Raw genomic sequence first — 12,621 nt, forward strand, 5'->3', positions numbered from 1 at the left:
TTTAGGGGAAAACTGATGTGCTTTGAGGAAGTGATCCCTTAGGAGAGAGCTGCTGGGAAGATCCCTGCCAAGGGGTCGTGAAGTGGGGTGACAGGGGTTTACAGGACATGCTCAGGATGAACCAGCAAGGCATCCTTGTCGGAAGGAGAATGAGCTCTGCTCTTGAGCATTTGATCTGGGAAAGGAGACCTCTGTACTCTCCCTCCCCCTGGCTACTGATGTTGCTTATTTCTATGCTTGCATTATAGAGTTTGAAATGGTGAATTACAGAAGGACTCCATATTCACCCAATACTCCTTACAACAGGGAAGGAAAATTCTCATTTTCAAGGTGATGAAGGAACATTTTTTCAGTAATTTTTATCTGCTTGACAAATTGATGCAAATGTATCAGTAGTCTGCAGCAGCAGAACCCGAATATTTTTTTAGCTGGTTAACCATGCCCATTTCATCACAGTTCTCTCTTTTAGCTGCTCAGTTGGTAGCAGAGCATTAACAGCAATTTACATTTCATCTCATCACTGATCGATCCTATTCTCTTGGTTAACACCTCTGTCACAGAACAATGGAGGTATTCTCTAAAATATTGTTCGTGGCTCAGTAGCATCGATTAAATATAAATGCCTATTGCTGTTCTGTGTTTCAATGTGTCTGGCTAGCTGCTAGCTCTCAAGCTGCCTGAAATTTTATAGTGCAACACTACAATTTGTTTTCCTTTTACTTGAAAGTGAAAAATTTGGAAATCAAGAGAAGAAACAAATTTATTTTTTTTTTTTACTAGCAATTACTGTTATATGGCACAGTTAATAATGCCACCATTTTGTATAAATCTGGGGATTCATTATGATGTTATTGAAATATACTTTGATTTTAAACCAATACAGGTTTGACAGAGGTTTCCTGTTCCTCTCCTTGTCTGTCAGAATTCTGTCAACCTGAACAGCAGGTACTTTGCCTCCAATTCTTCTGTAGACTACTTGTGAGTTACATACATATAGGCTTGCATCCTGGAAAAATCAATGCAAAATGATTCATCTGTTTCTAGGGGGTGTTATGAAATTTAAATGACAATGCGTTAGCTACCGTTCATGAGGCATGTTCAGTGCCAGAAACATATTTATTTCAATGACCATATGGCAACATGTTTTAAGAAGCCTTGGGCTATTGCTCTAACCACTAGTCCATGTGACAGGGAGCTGAGTCTCAGTCTTCAGTTCTGGAGTTAGCATTTTAAAGTCAGAAGAAACCACAGTATCATGCCTCGGTGCCAGTATGGAAAGCAACATGTCAGATGAAGTGTCACGCCTTCACATTTCAGTGCATGTGGACAGACAGGAATTATACAAAGACCTGTGCAGAAGCCAAGCATCAGGTTTCTGAATAACTTTCATCTGGACAGAAAGATTTCTACAGAAAGGTATCTTCGGAGTAGTGGGTCACATACGGCTTTTCAGATCTTGATTTAGCAGGTAAGAATGGTAATTTGACTAAGTCTTGGTCTTGTTTTTTATGCCTCTGGCAACCTCAGCAAAAGCCCACAACTTCTTTCTTTAGGTGTCTCCTAGCTCTATAATAGTATCAAATCTTCAGGCATATAAACTTTCATCAATGAAAGCACCCAGGGTTATTTTCAGTGTTGTTTGAATGGTGGCTTCTGAAAGCAGCTGCACTCAGACAGTTAATGTGATCCAGAGGCTAGGGGCTTGTGTTCTGTTCTCATTCACACTGCTTCTTCTGTAGAAGCACAGTTGTGAGAACATCATTGACAGGCAGTGCTTTGAAGAAGGCAGTTAGAGGATACTTAGCTGACTTTTATATTCAGTTGCCCAGTATTCAGGTGTAGGACATTGAAATCCAGTTCCATTCACTGCCAATGTGGGAAACAAAATAGTGAGCCAAAGGTGGAACAGAAACTCTGGCTCCTGTCTCTCCAAACACACAACCTGGCTGGAGCAGTGCCTCTTTCCACACACACTGCATGCTACACAGAAAGTGTTTCTAATTTTTACCATCATGGCTGTTATTCATCTCACATATATTGTAAAGAAAGTTTCAGAGCAAAGAAAGATTTCCTGTGTCTTTTGGAGCTCTGTTTTGGTCTACCTAACCATTTGGATCTGAGAGAGAATAATTGCACACTAACATTGACAGTTCTGCTTACAGCTGAGTATGTTGCATTGAACAAATGCTCTCATTCTTTCACATTTAATCAGCCCATAGACTATCTCATTTTGACTCTCCAGCTGGGGTTCCTGGTATGGTTGTAACAAATTCTAGCTGTCTGTTCCATAAAGCTCATGATCCATGAAACCTGGGTTTTGGTGATTTTCTACGGGGAACACCTATGATGTAATAATGCACACGAGACACTCCTTAGTGGGCAGCTTGAGTAATATCTGAGACAATTTTGTCTTTTTCTGAATATTAACACTTCTAAACTAACATCAAATTATTTTGAAAGTGTTTATGTAGGGGAAGACATGATTTGTGCATTTTGATCCTGCTTGCAGCATTTTGTTCAGAAGACCATTTTGCAGAGACAGGAAATGCCCAAAACTTCAACTGGATGCTGCATTTTAGAGAAATAATTGTTGTATGGGAGTATGGAAAGTTATTCCAAAAGCTGACACTCTGTGCAACTAAAACCTTGTGTTGCTTTTAATTTGTTTTGGCCTTTTGTTTTGTAGTGAGGTTTTTTTGTTGTTTTTGTTTGTTTGATTTGGTTTGGTTTCTTCCTTGTCGGACCGCTAAGAGTTACACTGGTATCACTCATTCTAAGACATTTATTTACTACTGAAAATATGAAAGGACAATTTATGGAATTAAAAACACATTTAAGTCTCCCTTATTCATGAATATGGCTAAAACCCTATAGAAAAAGGTACAATTGTTAAAACATATGTTGCCTTAATTGCCTGAGCAATGTGGGACATATTTGTGACACTCAGAAGGTCTTCCAGCTTGGCAACCTAACAAACTTATGAAATACTAATCAATTAATATTGTACATAAACCCACAAATATGTACATTTATTTTTGCTAGCTATGATATAGATAAGTATTTATTCTACCTTACTTGTCAGTTTTGTTTTATGTCTAAAATATATTGGTCTAGTAATAATGACAATAACCATTCTTTTATCTAATTTATTGTCTAATTGTCCTATTTCACAAACCTCTCATTTCAGAAAGTCAGGATAAAGACACAAATCAAGACTAAATATGAGTAATTTTCTATTTTGATATGACAGTTCTCTTAAGAATGTTACATTTTTTGCATTGCCAAAATAATACAGAAATGAGAAGTTGAGGGCAATCAGTAATACTCCTCACCAGTTAGTGTTTTTAGAATAATATCCATTAGATACTTTGAGATCTCCTGTTTTGGAAGAACCAAGTATTTTACTTGTATTCTGCATAACGTTTGGCACACTGGAGCAAATGAGGTCTGTAAACAATGTTGGGAAACATGTAGGCAACCATAACAAGGCAAAATTAATGAGACATCTTCACAGAGAGTAAAAGATACACAATCCAGAAAATGTACAAGCCCTGAAACTTATTCTTTAGCAAGTTCTGTTTTTGGTGGAAGAGGATCAGATCAGGGAATACTTAAACATACCGTAAATGAATAAGGCCATAGGCACTCATGAAATGCAGCCATGAGTGCTGAGAGAAATGGCAAATGTCATTGTAAGACCATTCTCTATAATCTTGGATCCATCAGGGAGACTGCAAGAAGACTAGAGAAAGTCAAATGTCACTGTTGTCTTGAAGAAGGGTAAGAAGGAGGAGCCAGGGAACAACAGGTTGGTACCCTCCTTTTGAACTCTGGGAAGGTGTTGGAGCAACTAATCTTGGAAATAATTTTCAGACAATTAAAGACAAGCAAACAATCAGGAGTATTCAGCATTGCTTCACTAATGGTAAGTCTTATTTGACCAACTTGATAAACGTATTTGATGAAGTGGCTGGCCTGGTGGACAAGGTGAGAGCAGTGGCTGTTTTCTACTTGCACTACAGTAGTGCTATAAGAGTTTCATAGAGCTGTTGATGGATGAGCAGATAGTGAAGCAGATTGAAAACTGTCTAAATGGTTGACCCCAGATGGTGGTGATAAGCAGCACAAAGTTTAGTTGGATGCCAGTGACCACCAGTGTATCCTAGGGGTCAATGTTGCATCCAGTCCTTTTCACCATCTTCATAATAATAAGGATGAAGTGTGTACCCTCAGCAAATTTGCAGGTGATGCTAAACTGAGACCAGAGGGCCATGCTGCCATCCAGAGGAATCTCAACAGCTGGAGAAAGGGACTGTCAGGAATCTTATGAAATTCAACCAGAGGTTCAAAATCCTACATTTGAAGAGGAACAATCCCAGGCACCAATATTTGCTGGGGGTTGCCCAGCGGCTTGGCAGAAAATGACCTGGGGGTCCTGGTGGACACCAGGTTAGATATGATTCAGCAATGTGCTCTTGCTGCAAAGATGGCAAATGGGCCACAAAGATGAGCACCTCACATGTGAAGAAAGGCTGAAAGAGTTGGGGCTGTTCAGTCTGGGAAAGAGAAGGCTCAAGGGGGAACCTTAGCCATGTATATAAATACTTGAAAGGAGGGGGCAAAGAAGATGGAGCCAGGCTCTTTTCAGTGGCGCCCAGTGGCAGGACCAGAGGCAATGGACACAAAACCACAGAAAGTTCCCTCTGAACTTAAGGAAACAGTTTTTTACTGTGAGGGTGACCGAGCACCGGCACAGGTTCCCCAGAGAGATGGTCGAGTCTTCCTCCTCAGAAATATTCAAAATGGGCATGTGTGGACATGGTCCTGGGCCATGTGCTCCAAGTGGTTTTGTTTGAGCAGTGGGATTGGACCAGAGGATGTCTAGAGTTCCCTTCCAGCCTCAACCATTCTGTGATTCTGTGTGAGTCTGTGCTTTTTATTTCTTTTTTTTTAACTTTAGTCACTGATATGTTTGACACAGAAAAAATGTCTGTCCTTATTATCAGTTGTGTATGTTAGGCTGAGTAATCTGAAGCACAAATAAGTTTCACTGACTGACAGCCCCGCTCCTCCCACCACATGTTTAAAATTTATAAAAGCTTCCACCTTCCTAGAGTAAACTGAGTAACAAGGATTATGTGTTTCAAACAGCACAGAAAAATATCCACGAGTTAATTAAAATTCAATAACAGAATTTGATCAGGTAATTTGCTTTTAAACCTTCCCATCTGTGCAACTAATAGTCACAACTGGTATAATTATCCAATTGTTGTTCAGTATATAGCAATCTTATTACTGTAAACAAAACACTATTTTAACATTAATTGCTTTTTAATTATGCCTTTTGTGCTATGGCTACAAAACATCTATACTAAAATTAACAATTTGGAAATTGATGTTCTGTATACCTTAGTTCCACCCACTCCTTCCACCTGACTGGTGAAGAAATGCAGAGCACATCTGAGGCCTTCCAGTTCTCCTCATAACATTCAAAAAATCTTTATCTATCATCACCCTCAGAGGAACTGGAAATATGACATCTCTTCACTCTACAAGTATATCTATTTTATCTCTTCTGTATGATTGTAATTTCAGTCATTTTTTTCCTGACATTTACTGCTCATATATCAATAAATCTTTCACAGTATTGTCTCTTTCTTTAACACTTTGCAGTATATATATCTAACCCTTGTAATATTTTTTGTATGTTTTGGTTTTTAGGAGGTTTGTTGACTCGTATCAAAACAAGTTCATCTATTAGCATGGGCACTGGATGTCCTTCTGGGACAAAAAACTTCTAACAATTAAAAAAAATATTCAGAGCCACCACTTTCTGTCCTGCTGAGTATTTTCTGTAAATAAGTCTATTATCTATCCATTCTATCCTTGTATTTTATTTCTCTCTCTCACTTCCCTTTAGCTCCTTCAAACTACCAATGGCAATGATATTCGAAACAGGAAACAATATAGGTAAATAGGTCTAATCTTTTGCTAGCTATTCATCCCCATTGTGCTAAGAACAGCTGCTAATACTGGGACTCTGGTTCTGCAAAGTACTTATTCAAGTTGGTAATTTAAAGGCACTTTGCTAGTTTATAGACCATGAATGTTTTGTACTTAAATAAAAATCTGGTTCACTCATCATGTTTGAGATGGTATTTTTTTCTAGAACAGAACACGTGTCCCCCACTCATACTAGCTAAAGACCAGATGTGACAGAACTCTCTAGAGAAATTCATGGAAGGTGAATGCAAGTATTTGCTTCACGCATCAACAATGTTTCTTTCATCTTGTAATTTGCAAATTTTCTGGGGATAACAGTTATTTTTAGGTGCGTTTGACTGACATAAATTTTAAAACTAGAAATAGCTTTTCAGTTGATTGAAATATTATTCTAGGAAAAGGATCTGCTTTCTGTTGATTGCAGCATAACCAGTTACGCATTTAACCCCTTACTGTTGTCTAGATACACATACAGAAAATCATTGGTTTTCTCTGAACTCTTTATTAAATATGATTTGCTAGAGAACTATTGAACTCTGAACCCTTCATTAAAGATTGTTTTCTCTGAACTTACTAAAGCCAGCGTTTTCCTAGTCTATTTAATTAGGTATCTTTCGACACTGTTGCCCAGGTTAGGCCTTCTGTCTCCATTTGTCCCAATCAGCTTTAAATACTTCATTATATAAGGAGCATAATTGCTTCTACACCTTAACCTGAAGTTCATTTCATAAGCATTGCAGGGAAGGATGTGCCTTCAGAGGAGTCATTCGCTGCGCTGTGGGAGTGTTGACTGCCCAGCACAGGTTGTAGGTAGGAGTGAATTTGCTGTCTATGATGTAGTTCATCAAAGGGTCTGAAGCTTAAATTAGAGCAGTTTGTCCTCCGAGTGTGAAAATCAAAACCAAAACACAGAGTTAGCATTGTGATTATAGTAGTTTACAGAAGTGGGTGAGGGAAAGAATACTACTTTATCTATAAAAGTATTGGTTGTTTGAAATTTAAGATTCCCTAAAGGTGAACTTCAGTGTTGATAATTTCCCTAAACTTCTTTAGTAAATTGAGACAACTGAACTCCTCCAAAGGATGGGGTTAAAAATCAGTGATAAAATCCATTTATACCCTCAGTAAGTGTTCCTAGAAGTGGTTTATAGAGAGAAGTTTGTTTCCCTAGCTTTGTGGCAGTACCTCCCTTAACCTAAATCTATTGTTGACTCTTCCAGTGAATCTGAAATCATAATTTTGACTTTGTTTTGTCTTTTCCTTTAATACTAAAATAGAATAGTAAAAGTTAAAAATAGCAAATAACACATTTTATTCCTATTGATAAAATTAAAAAAAATTCCTCTATTAAAAGAAATGCTATCTATACATATCCATGAAGTATGTAAATTCCTTTTAGTTGCTGTGTATCAGTGAAAAAATATTTTTATGGAAATTTTCAACCAGTTTTAATGATTTCAATCAGTTTTACTGATTATGTTGTCATGTATATGTAGATTTAAGGAATTCTGTCAAAGACAAGTACTGACATTGCCTTTGAAATGTAGTTCACTATAGTCCTACAGTCTACCTTTAAGGCATAGGAAACAGGATCATGTTTAGTTAATTCATAGTTGGATTGTACAGATCATCCTGACATCGTATTGAGGAAAGAGTTGCTTTTGAGCCAGATAGGCAGTAATTATAGTTACCACTAGTATGTGCTAAATATGAACCTTTTGACCTAGGGAGAAAGTGTTTCTAACTCTGAATTCTAAATGAGAATAGCAAATAAACAAACAAACAAACAAATAAATAACTTCACCCCAACCCAGGTTTTAAGTCAAGTACCACAATCTGAATTTTCAAATTCAACTGCAGAAAGAAACCTGTGTCTGTGAAACACATATGCCACCAATAGCAGTTACTGCTGTAAAGAAAATTTTTAAAAATCCCAAGTTTTCTGAAGTAAGAGTAACAAAATGTCACCAAGATTCCTGGAGTGGCAGCCACTTCATTTCTATCTATGAAATTTAACAACAGGAGATATGCAGAACACAACTTGGCGTTACTTCTGGACTTCAGATTATAGTGTACATTCTCTATTTTTAATTCTATAGAATGTATTCTTACACTTAAACGTGTTCTTCTCATATTTAATCAGGCAAAGTTGTGCTGTGTGTTTGATCCCAGAGTGATATAACACTACATTAGATGGAGGCATAGTAGATTTTGCTGGGATTATTTACTATTTCAGTGCAAACAGTACTCTTGAACCTGTGACTCTTCTGTTCGATCAGGGAAATACTGTGGTAAACAACAGATTTTTTCTTTGATTATATATATTTTTGTTTAGTCAATTCTGGTGAAAAGAACTGGGTTTTTTTGAGCTTTGATGTGGTCAGCTGAATGGGGTTTTACCACATAACATTCTGATTGAAGGAATTAGCACTCTTCAAGATCAATGTAGGACCTAGTCAATAGATGACAAAGCGATAACTGGTGGATATCAAAATGTAATCACTAATAGGAAATGACAGAATGAACATATAGCCTCAATCCAATGCAACTCAATGTCTCCATCAGAGATGTGAAGGAAATATAAACAATTTTTCATCAAGGTTTATGGACAACCAAGGACTGCTGAAGTGATAGATAATAATACAGGTCATTTTTAAACTAAGGTAAACTACTTTTAAGAGGGTCACATTCAAAAAGGAATAATGGGCTCTGTCAGCTACCATTTTTCCTACAGTCAGATGAAAAAACATAAATATGGAGGGGCAAAAGATTATTGAACATCCTGGGAAGAAGCAATGACCTTGAAAAAGATTTACTGTTTGGCCATGCCGCAGAACTATCTGACCATGAATTTGCAAAACTATTAAAAAATTCAAAGGCTAAAATTGCAGGTAGACAAATTCAAAAGGGAAGAAAGACATATTTTAACAGTGATTAACCTTTTGAAAAACTTCCCTGGAGAAGTGGTGGAGGCACCTTCATAAAAGTTTTTGAGCTAAGACTGTCTGTGTAAAATCTGTACTTATTCATCCAAAAATTATTAAATTCAGTGAAGGTATTGCAAGGTGAATTTTTATAGTTGATATTATATAGGAGCTTCAAATAAAAATGCATTAAGGCTCATTTTAACCTTAAAATTGTTGGAAGGAGAAAAAAAAAAGAGACCCACATTATAATTTCTGGATTTATAATTTCCGGTGAAGCTACTTTTCAAATTAAAAGCTTAAGACCATCCAAGGTTCCTCACCTCTCTCCAAACATACTGGCTCTATTTTACATGCTACTTGGGAAAATAGTCAAAAAATCAAAATGCAAGGGTATGTTTTTCTAGAGAGTCAACATGTTTTTATATTAGTCTTCTAGTAAAACATCTTGTTTTCATTATAGTATAGTATAGTATGGCCAGTCTTCGTGAATGAAGATTTGGGAAAGGTCATTAACCCTTCGAGCCTGCGCAGTGGATTTTTTAGGTGAGACACAGTGTGCGCTGAACTGAGCCCACCCTTTAATCCTGAGGTTCATCTGCCGGGGCCGAGCGAAGGTCGGACAGTGGTAGCGAGGTCCTCAGGACGTAGGTTTGTTTAGAGTGACCTTCTCTTAGATGGATGGCCTTACAGGGCTGACGAGCTCCATCTGCCCAGGGGAGTTTCCCTTGACCAGGAATCGAACCCGGGGTGCGGTGGTGAGAGCACTGCATCCTAACCACTAGACCACCAGAGGTCCCCTGTTTTCATTATAGTGAAACTCTAAGTGACTGTGATCAAGACTACTCTAAGAAAGCCACCAGAGCACAGTGTTTATATAATGAAGATGCAGTGAAAATATCGGGGCAGAGAAAATGATACAAAAATGGGGATAATACAGATAAAAGAATGAATATATATATATAATCAAGAGCAGTTAATGAAAGTAGACTTCAGTATCAGTGCTTCATCTTATGTGTATTTCCCCAGCCCTCAGTGAGTCATATCCACTCTAGAGAGCAGTAAGTAGGAACACAGCAAGACACTCTGGCCTGCAATACAGGAAGCCTACTTTTCAAATAGATAACTTTTCAGAGTACAGTTTGTAAACATGGGTCAATACATGGGCCAGTCAAATCAGGACTTTTGTCCATTAAAAACAGAAGGAATAGAGAGGCAGTAACAACTTCCTGCTCCCACTTTTCTAGACTCTTTTCCTGTTTTTCCCCCATTCTTTCTGATGTAATATGTTAGTTCAGTTTAAAAAGGGCCCATTATTCCACACCATTTCACTTTTCTACTTTTTCTCCTTCAGCATGACTTTCAGATTTATGGAGAATCCATTTTAGAGCTCTGCTTTAATTAGGTATTGGTTAATTAATCCCTAAAGCTCCTATGTAACTAATCCCTCATTAAAAAATCCCTATGAAAAATACGCACACTTTTGTTATGTATATTTTATACTAGCTTCTCTTCTTTTCCTTGCCACATCTCATTCCAGTAGCTAAAAAAAAGACCAAGATATCCTGAGTTCAAAAAGCTAAATGAATGAATTTTAAAGAAACACTTTAGAATACCATGAGTGAAACCCTAGCCATGCTGAAATCAGTATGCATTTGCTACTGATTTACTAGAGCCAGGCATTCAAAACAGAACTTCAAAAAGGGTTCTGACGTTATCAAATCTCTAAAATCTTTTTAGATTCAGATGAGATATGACTTATGAGATATATTTTTGTGATAAGATCATCAGATTTATAATAGGGAAGGCAGCTTCAGCATTAGGTATGTATCTCCTGTCCTAATTCTCTAATATTCTGTAAAGTAGCTTTATTCATTTATTAATAAACAGATGAAAAACAATGACAAAACAGATGACACTTGGAAGACATATATAGTATGTCCATCACCACGAGAGTTGTGTGCAGAATGTTCACATATACAATAATGAGACTCACTCTTAATCAAATAATTACATTAGTGAGTGGAAGTTGCCTGGAATACAAATGCAGCTTGCCAAGAGATCTGTCGTAGTATAAAATCTCTTGTAACTAAATTGATGTGTTTATTGCTGCACTGTAAAAGCAAACTCTACATACTTCATGGCTGTGTCAGAGCAACAGCTTTAAGAGGTCATCTTTCTAGATAAGTACAATATAAAAACATGCCAAGCACATAGTGTACTAGACAAATACATTTCATTTCTACTAAAATGTTGTATCTATGCAAAAACAATTTGCATGGCTAAAATACAAAAAACCCACTCAAATATGACAGAATGATTTACAATTTTGTTAGTGGACAACCATATATAAGACAGGAATAAAATAAAAAGCAATAAATAAATAAGGTGTAGAAATCTTACATTAGATGACAGTTATAGTAACCTTGATTCTTAATTTTATGCAATATTACTGCAGATGAAGGATGAGGTAAGAACAAAAGGAGGGAATAGAAAAATTTCAGAATGGGTGGCTAAAATGATATGGCAGTTAAATTATTATTTCATGTGTGTTTGCAGTTACCTACATGACATATATGAAATTTTTGAATTATGATATATCAATACTGAAATACTTATGAGCATGAATATTACATGCTCAGGAAGAGAGGCAAAGAAGTTTCCCATAGGATGATGTTAGTCAAAATCAGAGCAAACAGCAATACAATATAAATAAGAATACTCAGAAACTATGATTGACCATGTGATTAGTTTAAAACCCGTTGCTATTTTTAATAAGATTTAATCTTTAATAAGATGATCCTCCTAAATCCGTAAGACAAAATAGCTTTGAAAAAAATCATAGTGAGAGAGTGGAAAATGAGTTGTCAGAACCTATCTGGACAGAAAGGTTGACAGAGAGAAGGACTCCAGAAGTCTCAGTAGGGTTTTTCCAGTAAGCGATAAACCTTAGGGAAGAACGAATAGATGTGTACAGTCTAGTTTTTTGCCGTTTGCATGCGTGCTTTGAGAGTTCAAAGTCCTTTGTTTTACATAAACTGTTAGTTCCTTTAGGAGACTGCAATGTCAAGAGACTCACTGCTGTTTCCCAGAGGGAAAAGAATCACATAACTGGAACTAAGGCAGACCACAAAACTCTGGCTGCAGGGCTGATCACCAGAATGATCCTGGCAGCTGATACTCAGGAAACGTGCCCAGAGACCTGAAGGACTGTAGCTTAACCTTCCATCAGAGGTGGTGACCTAGACCCTGAGATCATAAGAGCATCATATTTGCAGGTCCTAAAGAAACCTATTAAATATACGTTTCCAAGACACCTTGCATAGGTATGTCAAAATAACATGAGGAATGACACCTTCAGCAGTCCTCATTTAACAGGTTGGATATTTTTAAGTAAGGTGAATAATCAAATGATGTATTTTCCGAAGATCTCATCTTCAGGATTTTTCTGTGTTCCTTAAAAAGCTACGACCAGAATGGCATATGTTGACTAGGACTATTTGGTAATTTGAAAAAGTAACTTGAGTATCATCCTTTGATTAAGGACAATAGATTCTTTAGATAATTGCCTATGTAAGGTACATCTGTATTTTGTAAGCACAATTGATGCTTTGCAGTTATTGCACTCCTTTGCTTTGATTTAGTGATCATCTTGAAACCAGCCAAGTTTATTTTGAGAGACAGTATCTTGTGA

This window comes from Pipra filicauda, unplaced genomic scaffold, assembly GCF_003945595.2.
Source record: "Pipra filicauda isolate LSUMZ 115617 unplaced genomic scaffold, ASM394559v2 scaffold308_size869403_pilon, whole genome shotgun sequence".
Classification (NCBI taxonomy): domain Eukaryota; kingdom Metazoa; phylum Chordata; class Aves; order Passeriformes; family Pipridae; genus Pipra; species Pipra filicauda.